General features: G+C 33.1%; 1 protein-coding gene across 12 annotated transcripts in view; it reads right to left on the bottom strand.

The window, feature by feature from the left end:
- Rgs7 (regulator of G protein signaling 7) overlaps nucleotides 1-12939 on the bottom strand; it is a 466064-nt gene that overhangs the window by 315149 nt on the left and 137976 nt on the right. The gene's annotated exons all lie outside the window — the stretch shown is intronic.

Raw genomic sequence — 12939 nt, 5'->3', positions numbered from 1 at the left:
AAGAAGATTCATATAATTCAAAAATTTGTACAAACCCAGAGAATGCACAACTTTAAGATTAAATACTTGATCTCACTCTAGTCAGAATAGCAGCTATTATGAAGACAAACAACAATAAGTGCTGGCAAGGATGTGGGGAAAGGTATACTCATACACTGCTGGTGGAGCTGCAAATTGCTGCAGTCAATATGGAAAGCAGTATGGAGATTTCTTGGAAAATTGGGAATGAAACCATCATTTGACCCAGCTATCCCTCTCCTCAGTCTATACACAAAAGACTTAAAAACAGCATACTACAGGGACACAGCCACATCGATGTTTATAGCAGCACAATTCACAATAGCTCAACTGTGGAACCAACCTAGATGCCCCTCAGTGGATGAATGGATAAAAAAAAATGTGGCATATGTACACAATGGGATATTACTCAGCAATAAAAGAGAATAAAATCATGACATCTGGAGATAAATGGATGGAGTTAGAGAAGATAATGTTAAGTGAAGTTAGTCAATCCCCCCCCAAAAAAACAAATACCAAATGTTTTATTTGATATAAGGAGGCTGATTCATAGTGAGATAGGGAGAGGGAGCATGGGAGGAATAAACAAACTCTAAAGAGGACAGAGGGATGGGAGGGGAAGGAAGTGGGTATGGGGTTAGAAATGATGGTGGAATGTGATGGACATTATTATCCGAAGTACATGTATGAAGACACAAATTGCTGTGAATATACTTTGTATACAACCAGAGATATGAAAATTGTGCTCTATATGTGTAATAAGAATTGCAATGCATTCTGCTGTCATATATAAATAAAAATTAATAAGAAAAGAATGAATTACTGATACATGCTGCAAAATGGTTAAGTCAAATAAGCCAAATATTGTGGGATTCCACTTATGTGAAAAGTCCAGAATTGGCAAATTTATAGAGACAAACAGCATATTAGTAATTATTTAGGGATCTTAGGGTGAAACGATAAGGATTAACTGCTAAAGTGTATGGAAATTCTTTTAGGAAGTTAAAGATGCTCTAAAATTAGATTTTTGTGATTGTTGTACAATACTGTGAATACATTAAAGACATTGAATTATACAATTTAAATAGGTGAATCATGGGTAAATTATATTTTAATAAAGCTGTCTTTTAAAAAAAGAATAAAAACTATTGTAAACTATGGACCTTAGGTTATCATGATGCCTAGATTAATTAATTGAACAAATTACTATTCTTTTGTTAACAATTCTACTATTCTGATGTGATTTGTTGACAATGAGAGGGGCTGCACATATACGAGAGCAAGGGTACATGGAAAATATCTGTACCAAAAAAGAATAGTACCTTTGGCCTTGAATAAGAAGTATACAGATACAATACGTAAGGGTCTAGCACAGAGTCTACCAATAGTTGATGTTTAATAAGTAAATGCTATTACTGCATCTTATTTCTTAGCCTACTGCAGGCCAAACACTGCTAATTAGAATGAAATGTCAGAGCCACTACAAGTCACAGTGGTGGTGGCACAATGTTACAGAGGAATACAGAAGAAAGATAGAAATGAGCATGAGAATTCAAAATATGTGTTGTTCTGAGACTATGTGGTAAGGGAGAAAACAGGACTCTGTATTTTAACAATACATAGCATTACTATCAATGATGCAATGTAAAAAACAAAATAGGGCCACTGGGCTAAGAAAAGTTAGGTTGAATCCCAGCTCTCTCTGCTTCCCACTTTAATTTCAGAACCTTTACTAAGTCCCTTCATTTCCCAGAACTGGATCCCATTATCAGTACCAGCAACAGGCCCGACTACTCTGTTCCACAGAAGCAAAAAGGATGAGGGCCTCTCTGACCTGGCCCATCCTGTTGTAAATAACTTAGTAGGTCCCATAGAAACCCAAAGAACAGTAAATAACACTTCATTTGTTACAACTGAAAATGATCAGTCTCTTTCAACCATAAAAATGGAGACAATACACACCTCAAAAGGCAACAGAGAGAAATGAATGAAGTAATACACACAAAGATTTAGCACAGACCCATAAATGCTAGTGTGTATATAAATACTTTCTAAATTGACAGCTGACACTCTCAAGTGTCATCATGGAGCTACACTTGCTGCTATTCTTACCTTGCTATTGTGTCTCTGTTCTGAACATTGAGCAGAATTCTATTCCATTTCTGAGCATTACCTATGCCAGGTCTTGTGAGTGAGCTGCTTCTTAACAAAGCATTTGACACATATGGACTTTCATAAACATCTTTTGAAAGAAAGAATGGATAGATACACACGTATCTCTTCCTTGCCTCCATTCATTTGCTTCATTTTAGCAACCCTTTTTTAGGTCTGGATCCTGTTTAATGCTTGTTGGTCCCTTATCCAGAGCCTGAAGCCCACACTCAGCAGTGAGTCTGGTAGCTGGGTCCTTTTTCTCATTGAAGATCATCCAATTAACATTTTCTTTCCTGCCTGGACATACAGGTATACCATGTCCCAGATTCTAAGCCTTTGGATGTCATTCATGTACTATTATACTATTTAACTATTTCTTTCCCTGGATTAATAATTGTAGTACAATTTGGGTGTCTGTCTACCTGTGACACTTGATTTCTGCTATCAATACATACAAAAGGCTCAGCTCTGTCACCATATTCTGCATATCAGCAGCCACAACTAAGGTCATAGTTGGTCCACCCAATTGCAAATAATTAAATAGGCCCTGTAGATACCCGAGGTACAATAAATCATGCTCCATTTGTCACAATTGTGATGACTTCTGGAATTCAGTCTAGGTGTATCTGGAAGATAGATGGGTCAGGCTTGCAAGAAATAATCTGCCTATGTATTAAGTAGTCTCCTGGAGAAAAAATTATTCCCAAGGAAAAAAGAATTAAAATGAGTCAAGTACAAAATTTAGACTGCATTAAAGAAGAAGGATTCCATGAGTTCAAATATATTCTCTGGTCCAGGTCTTTCATATGTTCCTATCTGAGTTCTAAAAAGGAAGTGGGAGGAAGAGGTTATATGTAGGAAAACACTGGAAAATGTAGGAGAACCTCATGGGCACCATGTGGAATAGAGAACAGTAAGAGGGATTTTCATTGTACTTGGTACACAAAGGCTATCAGAGAATCTGGCATCTCTTAGGAATCTGTAGAACAAGACACCTTGGTTGTCTTACTCTCAGAAAAGATGCAGCAATAGCTAAAAGAAGTAAGAGTGGCACCCCATGGAAGCAGTTGGACAGAACAGAAGAACAGAAAATTACCCACTGATAGCAGGTCACTCATTTATGGGTCCTGGAAATATAAGTGAGGTACTTCCAAGCAGGGGTTATATCAGAAAAACCAATGATGATGATGATGATGATGATGGTGATGATAGTAATAACAATGAATTTGCCTATATCATTTGGGCACTGTACTAAAAGATGGTAAACAGTGTGATTAATAAATCAGCAAAAGAATGCAGAGTGAAGTATTTTTCTAGGGATTATGATTCTACAATTATTAGTGAGACTATGAGTCAAGAAAAACATAAATTATCTAGCCACTTTGTAGGAGAGAGCAGAAAAAATATATTCATTTAGTCATCTATTTATTTTAAAAATCACCCCTAAGGACATAACTACATATCAGGTTGCTATAACAAGAAACAGATGATTCAGTTCTTAGAGGAAATCTCACATATATTTCAAATATAGTAGTATTTTATGTGCTATGACAGAGACATGAAGTGATATGGGAGCATGGATCTATCTACTTCACAGAAGTTTGGTTGAAAACATAACCTTTGGAGTAGACATTCCCAAGCAAAATAAAAGAGGAAAATATTCACTGTGAAGAATTTTTCAGGGTTCTAAAGTAAACACATGAGAAAAAAAAATCAGGTACAGTTAAATTTACCCTTTCATATTCCTAAAATAATCCATGAAGTATACATGGATTTTTGTGCAGAATTCTATACTTTAAAGTTTGAGGACCACTAAGCTAACCTGAAGGACAGAACAAAAGAATCTGTGTCAACATGGTTTATGCATTAAAACATTATGCATTTGAGAGAAGTTCTTAAGGAGGAATATGCAGGAGAATCTATTGTTTCTACTTTCTAGAAGGATTCACTCCAAATTATTTTCATGCAAAATTTATATGATAAACAGAGTTTCAAAATTCATGAAACAAAAATCTAATATTATTGAATAGAGAAACAGAAAAATTCATAATAATAGTTGGTGATTTCAATTAAGGGTATAGAAGACCTGATCTGATTGGTATTTATAGAACATTCGACCCAACAACAGCAGATACACATTATTTTCAAGCACATTTGTCACAATCAGCAACCTAGACCAAATTTCAACTCATAAATCATCAAATCTTAGTAAATCATAAAAATTAGAGTCATGTAGATTATGTTCTCAGAGTACCATACCAGGATAAATGAGAGCTCAACAACAGAAAGATAGCTGGGAATTCTCCAAATGTTTTAAAATTTAAAACATTCTTCTAAAGTCACAATGAAAATTAGAGAATATTTTGAACTGAATGAAAATGGAAACACAACATACCAAATAATCTAGGATGCATCCAAGACATAGCATAGGACAAAATCATAGCATTAAATATCTAACTTAAAAAAGAATATCTAGATTTTCATCTGTAGAAACTCAGGAAAGAAAAGCAAATTAAACTCAGAAAAATAGAAAGAAATTAAGTCAACTGGAGCAATCAATGAAATCAGGTGAAGAAAACCAATAGAGGAAATCAAAGAAATCCATGAAAAAAGAATACCATTCAGAAATAAAAATGGGTGGAATAATTATGCATTCAACATTGTGGATGCATTTTGAAAGTGATGTACAAAGAGAAAGAAACCAGATCCAAAGATGTACTATATGATTCCATTTATATGACATTCTAGAAAATGCAAAAATATAAGGACAGAAAATAGATCAAAGGTTGCTTGGGACTGAGAGTGGGGAAAAGTATTTACTGTATAAGAGTGGCATTAAAAAACTTTTCTTGGTGATAGAAGAGTTCTGTATCTTGAACGTGTTGGTGGTTACACAATTGTATCATATTTGACAAAACTCATAGAACTGAGGAAAAAATAATTTTTTAATGTAAATTGAAAACAAAACACTTTCAATGACCTTGATATATGTAGAAAGACACTGGAAAATATACATTTTATAAACATGGGCACCATGTGGAAAAGAGCACATTAATGAGAGAGGAGTTTTCACTGTACTAGGCATACAAAGGACATCAGAGAACCTGGCATTTCTTAAGCATCTACAGAACAAATAATACACACTGTTTTGTTTTTATTTGTCTATTGCTTTGAGATTAGATAAAACAGTGGAGTTTTATCATTGTAAAGGTCAGGGTGTAAAGTCAGCTATAAGTACAATGTAGGAATTATGAAGTTTTACTATACAGAGCAAAGGAGAAAACAAAAGAATAAAGATGTGTATTTCAGACCGACTTCAATAAAACTTGCTCAATTAAAAAGTGGTAGCATATTTTTAAATGTTTAATAGTTTTATTGAGCTATAATTTAAAATTTACCCTGTGTAAGTGCCCAATGCAATTATTTTAAGAAAAAAAGGTAATGTATAACCATCACCACAGTACAAATTTAGAACTCTGTCATTACCATAACAGGTTTCTTTTTGCTTATTGGCAATCAATCTCTGCTCCATCCCACACCTAGTCCCAAACAACTACAAGTGTGCTTTGTGTGTCAATAAATTTGTCTTTCCCAAAGTTATCATATAAATGAATTATATATGATCTTTAATGTCTGCCTCATTCCATTTAATTTAATGTTTTCTGAGGTTTTCCCACATTTTCAAGTATCTGTATTATTTCATTTTATTTTTTTTCAAACAGAATTTTAGTGCCATAGTATGCCACATTTTCTTTATCTATTCACCAGTTGATGGACATTTGAACTATTTTCAATTTTTATATTTTATGAATAATACTTCTGCAAATATTCAAGTCCAATATTTTTGTGGATATATATTTTGCAGATATGTAGGAGTAAAATTATTTACCTCTGGTTAATTATATGAACTTTGTAAGAAATTGCCAAATTGTTTTTCAAAGTGTCTGTGCATTTAACATTTCCACAAGCAAACATGAGAAAGTTATAATTTCCTCACATCCTTACCAACACTTAGTACTATTTGTTTTTTATTATAGCCATTCTAAATATTTGTGTATAGTGGGAATCTCTGTATATCTGATTACATTTTACTAATGAGTAATCATATTGAACATTCTTTCATATTTTTGCCATGTTTGCATCTTTACAGTGAAAAAGTCTGTTCAAACTTTGGCCCATTTTATTAAATTATTTATTACATTGTATTACAATTTATTTCTTACATTGTAATAACTTTTATAGACACTAGATAAAAATCCCTTATCAGATGTATATGATTTGCTTGTATTTTTCTCTCAGTATGCAGCTTGTTTTTTTTAATTTTCTTAATAATTTCTTTAGAAATGGAAACTCTTTAAGTTTTGATTCAGTCTAATTTATCAACGGATGCAAAATACCACAAGATGCATCATTTAAAATAAATTTTGCTAACATTTTAATCTGCTTATTATGTCTCTTCTTAAACCACCTTTTTTCTCAAATTCCATTTCCTTATTATGCTTCTCTTCTAGCACTAGCATGTGGCTATGACTATGATCTCCTGCTGGATGAGACAGAGAGCAGACAGATGATGTATCTCCTGGTCTTTTGCATCAACTCTTCATTTGCCAAGTAACATGATTCATTCATATTATTCACAGAGAAACTTAGGCTTCTTTAATATCTGCATCCTAGAGACTTATCCAGAATGCTAAAGGAGAATGAATTGTCTAGTTTAGAGCTGAGAAAGTTGTGACACAGTTGGTTTCAATACAAAAGAAAAACCAACCGGTATAAAGTTGCATCTTTTTAAATGAATAAAGGAAGAGTAGATGTTATAAAGAAGTGAAGAAGAGGAAAACAAAAAATAAATATGAGAGTTTGTAGTACAGCATAAAATTTCAGCTTAGGATCGTACCAGAAGTAAGACACTATCCTTGAGATCATTGCCATGACAATCTTAGGAGGCAGAGCTCACTTACAGAGTAGGAGAATGAAGTTTGGAAGGATAAATGAGTTGTCCAAGGCACTATTTCTAGAGGGGAAGCTAAGATTCAAACTCTTAGAGATTGTCTAATTTTCCACAAGTACCATTTTCAGGAAGAAAAATCCTTAATGTAAAACTATATTTTGGGGAAAAGAGATCCTTACAGAAAGAATTTCAACTGTATGGAATAACTGATGTCTCTTTTCAGTCTCTGTTCTATAGGTGGCACAACTCAATAAAGGTGGAATGCCAAAGTTACAATCTTTTAGATCTATTCTGACTGTCCCATTTCAGGGATAGAAAGTGACTTTACAATGAAATTAACATTAGCCCAGTGCACACTGCCATCTATCTTATCTCTCTTGCTTCATTTCTCAAAAACGAAAGCTGGAGTGAGTTTCGGTGGGTATCTTTACCTTTAGGCCTCTTGTTTTTTGTTTGTTTTGGTTTTGGGAGGTTTTTTGGTCTTCATCTAGTAAAGGGATCATTTAGTTTAATTCCATTATTGAATTTAGTGTTAGATTCAGGATACAATGTCACAAAACTCTCCTGAGCTTATCACATTATACTATCTGAAGACAAAGTTATATTTTTATCTTACTTCTATGATGTAATTTCAATTACACTCCCTTTCTTTCACTCACTTTCAAAAAAAAATAAGCAGGCCTTAAACAATTATGCAGAAAGTTATTCACAAGTTAATATGTTAATTATTGATCACTGATTTACTTTTTAAAATAGTTTTTAGACTTTTAGAAAAAAATAAAATAAACATGAAGTATACACCAGAATACAAATGGAACTCCAATTATGACATTTTTCTCTTTAAAAGGATGTTAAAACATGGTCATATAAAAATAATAAAATTTTCTATTTTTAACGCATGGAAATTTATTTAAGGAATCTTATGATCATTGGTTTATTTATCCTCACAAGTATTACAAAGAAAACACACTTAATATTATAAACTGATGACAAAAATAGTAAGAATCACTTTGGTGGTAGTGTTGGAAAAGTCCTCAGACTGATATTTACTCACTTTTATACTTATATGACAACATTTATTTTGTGACCTTAAATATAAATTAAACACTCCATAAATGTATTTACCTATTTAAGAAGAGAAGTAATAATACTCTCTTCCTATTACCACCTCAAAGAAATTAGATAAAGACATGTACACATACACTGAATCGTTTAGAAATTCATACTATCAACCAAAATAGTACAGAATGTACCTCATATACAAATTCTAATTTGTATCTCTTGTGTTTCCTCCAGGATGAAGAAACAAAACAGAAATATCTGTTATTTCCTCATTTCATATTTCCAAACCAAGTAGCAGGGTTTTATGATTGTATCATCTACATCAGCTATGTATCCAACTGCCAAAACTACTAAGGGAAGCCGGTTTCAACAGGTTCAGAACTGTGCTAGTGTTGTGGAGGATATGGGAAAGGTATATAAAAGACATGCCCTCCCTGTCCAAGCGGCCCAGTCTAGCTGGGGAAATAAACTTAACTCCCACACACACAAAAAAATAGGAAATGGTATGTAATAACTAAGTGGAAACCATTTAGGTCAAGAGAACTGGTCAGCAAGTAGTTGAATTAGTCAAGTTATTCATGAGTTCAGGTTTTTTGCCCTGCAAATCATTTATTTACACTTTAATTGGGATTTTTATTTTGAGGTACTTGTTAATTCATAAGTAGTTGTTAAAAAAAAAATACAGATTCTGTGTATCTTTTACTTAGTTTCCCACAAATGTAACCTTGCAAAACTAGAGTATGATCTCACATGTGGGATATTGGCCTTGAAACAGAAAAGGCATAGTACACTTCCATCAACACAGTGATTCCTCACATTGTCCTTTTTTAACCACACCCAATTCTCTTCCTCAGCCCCACTCCCCTGTGCAACTCCTGGCAACCACAGACCCATTTCTATAATTTTGTCATTTCAAGAATGTTATGTAAGGGCTGGGGCTGTAGCTCAGTGGCAAAGCACTTGCCTAGCATGTGTGAGACACTGGGTTTGATCCTCAGCACCACATAAAAATTAACAAATAAAATAAAGGCATTCTATCCATCTATAACTACATAAAAAAATTTTAAAGAATATTATGTAAATGGAATTATACAGTTTTCTTTTGAATTTTTTTTTAACTTGATATAACTCTCTGGAGAGCCATCCACACTGTTGTTTAAATCAATCATTTGTTTTTTCCATTATATGGATGTGCCAGCACTCAACTGTTTACCCACTGAAGGACAGCTGGATGGTTTCCCATTTTAGGTTGTTATGCATAAAGCTGCCATAACAAAGGAAAAAAAAAGAGGGTTCTTTGAAAAGACTAATATAATTGGTAAATGCTTGGTTATGCAGATCATGGAGAAGAAAGAAAAATAAAAAAGACATTTTAAAAATAAGAACACATTATTACAAATTCTGTAGATGTTAAAAAGGTAACAGCAATGTGTTAATGCATTTGAAAATTTAGAGAAAATTGATAAATTTCTAGAAAAAATACATATTAACCCAAGTGACACAAGAAAACATAAAAATCTGAATAATAAGTAATTCTATATTCATGAAAGAAACCGAATTTCTACTTTAAAACTTTTAAACAGAAAATGTGCAACCCAAATGATTTTGCTGGTAAATTTTACCACACATGTAAATAAAACAATAATACCTATCTTACACAAGAAGTTTCAGGAAACAAGGAAGGGAAAAAAGGGAATATTTTCCCCGCTTTTCAATGAGGCTAATTAGCATAATCTTCATACCAAACCTGACAAGGACTTTACAAGAGAAATCAAAGATAAATCATGGTCATAAACACAGATGAAAACACTAAATATATTTTTTGCTAGCCAAACCCAATAATATAGAAAAAGAATACTGGAATACAAACTAGTTTAGATTTACTCCTTCCATGAATAGAAAATTGGCTTAACCTGTAAAACCAATTAATTGTTCTCTTCAGCATATGAAGAGAATGAAAGGGAAAATTGTCTCAAGAAATGTAAAATAGTCACCTGTTAAAGTCAACATTTATTCATGATAAAACTTAACAAACCAAGAATAGAAGGCAATTTTCTTTATTCAAAGAGTATAAAAATTTTCCAGCTAATATCACAATGAAGAGTAAAATATTAAAAACTTTCCCTCTAAATTCAAAACTGAAACAAAGATGCCACTACCATTTTGTATAGAAAGTCCCAGCCAGTGTAATAATATAAGAAAAAGCCATAAAAAGTATGAGGGGTTTAATGGGAAAAACATTGTCACGATTTGCAGAAAATATGACTGTGCACATGGAAAATCCAAAAGAACCAAATACCACAATGTAATGTAATATTGATATTCCTTCCTTTCCCATCCTCTCTCTACTATCACAGTAACAAATCCAGGGTCCCTGTGCTTGAGTCAGCTTCTAGTTTCACAATCCTGTCTAGTTGATCTATACCTACACATCCTTTTCTCAGAACTTTTAAAAATTACTAGTTAAGGTAGGCTGACCTACAAATTACTTAAGTATTTCTCTTGTAATGGAGCATTTCTGAAGTTTTGCACTCACCAATAATCCTGCAAAGCACAGGCTAGTGCCCAAAATATTTCCTAAATTTGGAACATTTCATTAATAGTAAATATCAGGGTCTGGGGTTGGTGACTCAGTGGGACAGCATTCGCCTAGCATGTGCAAGGCCCTGGGTTCGATCCTCAGCACCACATTAAAATAAAGGTATTGTGTCCAACTACAACTAAAAAAATAAATATATTTTTTTAAAAGAGTAAATATCAAAACCAGAATTACCAGCAAGAGGCATTAACATCTTAGGCTCTTAATATACTGCTAGATTTGTTTTAGAAATAACTGGTACAAATTTACATTTCTATCTATCAAATTCAAGGTTAGCCATTGCACTCAATTCTTGTTAGCCACTGCTCCCCATCTTTGTTAATAAGTAAAAATAAGAATTTCTTAATGGTTTTTTTTCCACATGATTATGAATCATGTATTTTTATCTGTTTGATAGTATGCTTGTTCCTGTCAATTGCCAATTTTATAACACTGAACTCTTTAGAGTAAAATAATAACTTTTTATGAGTCCTATTTGTATCAAATTTTCCCTCTAAAATTTTTTATGGAAAGGGCAGATAAAACTCAACTCTGTCTGAGGGCATATAAAGGGCAGATAAAACGCAACTGCTACATCTTATATCTCTTCTAAGATTAAAAGTTTATTCTCTTTGAAGAGGTTTTATAAATATCCTCTCTTCTATAAATGATTTAACCTTTTGAAATGATGATTCAGACCTTTTGAAGTTTATTTTTATTTATCACAAAGTGAAAATTCAAACTGACTTGGATATTTTTAACAAACAAGAATATTTTAGCAATCAAGTATCTATAATTTTTGTTTAAAAGCTAAACAGAATGCAGTGGGGATAGAGATTTTTTTTGCTGAGAAGCTGCTCTGTAAGACTGAACACCTGGCTACTGGAACTACAACCAAACACTCATACTGTTTGGAGTGATAGATGATAGCTCACCAGGCATTTTATCCAATAAATACTTTTTCAATCCATTTCAGTTTCAAAAATAGAGTATCAGAGAGCAGTCCTAAATTTGAGCAGCTTTTCCCCCTTCAGTAGAGCACAATAAGGCATTACTATATACACAAAGATATCTTTAAATACAATGCTGTTTTATTTAAACTATACATTTTTTTCCTCTTACATTCAGAATGAAATGTCAATTTACAAGCAACCCCAACAAAAACTGTTTTGGAAAAACATTTACATTAAAGAAATTCGTGTGAAATTGAAAATGATTCCTTTGGATAACTCTTCAACAATTGAGGTGTTACACACTCCATGAAAATCAATGGGAGCCAATCTGAAAATGTAAATTTTTCCTTACCTTTTTAAGCAAACTTTTGAAGGTGCAAAGGAATTAAAACCCTTGGGGGGGAGGGGTGGTAGTGTTTTAAAAGTGGTCAAGTCACACATGGCTATTTCTACAGTTTGGGTAAGGAATGGAGTGATACAAACTGGCAACCCCAACAAAGAACCATGTGAAATGAAACAATGCTAGTGCAAATGGAATGATAGAACTCTCATCCCCAAAGGAAAACAGGCTTTTGCTTTAAGAAGAAAAAAGAAAGGATGATGGCAATCAAGATAATAGCACATACATGCTGTATTTCCCCTGGTGATTCCCAGCCCTTAGATATTAATAAATACAGCTATTCTATTTTTAGCTGACAAGAGTCAATGTCATGATGTTGAAGAACCTCAGTTAAGAAAAAGCACTGCTATCATGTAGGAGTCAGAATTGGAGCTCTACTTCCCCCTAGCTGTGAGACCTTGGGCAGGTCATGCAGTGCATCTAGGAATCAGATCTTGAAAGCAAACTGGGATTGATTGAAGAGGCTTGCCTCCTCTGTTTTATGAAGATTAAATACAATTAAAACAATGTAATAATCCTTAGCATGCAAATATTAAATATCTGTTATATGGGTTTTATTGAAACTATTGTAACAACTCCAAAAAATTGGCTTCTTCGTTTAGGGAAACCACTGAAGTTAGTAAGTCATCCAATGAAGTAAATAAATCATATGCCAAATCTACCACAGTTCTAAGAGGTGATATGGAACTTTAAAAAGTAATGAGGTCCACATTAGAAAGTTACTTAAATTTTAGGCTACCACTCTTCCCATAAGGTGTTCCTTTTGTCTCTCTTTTGTGATTTTTTTTAACTTTTCATTGATGCATATAAGCACAAATATACT

The sequence above is a fragment of the Ictidomys tridecemlineatus genome, chromosome 10 (assembly GCF_052094955.1).
Source record: "Ictidomys tridecemlineatus isolate mIctTri1 chromosome 10, mIctTri1.hap1, whole genome shotgun sequence".
In the NCBI taxonomy this organism is placed as follows: domain Eukaryota; kingdom Metazoa; phylum Chordata; class Mammalia; order Rodentia; family Sciuridae; genus Ictidomys; species Ictidomys tridecemlineatus.
Note: the sequence above shows the minus strand (reverse complement) of the source record. Positions and strands in the feature narration are given on the sequence as shown.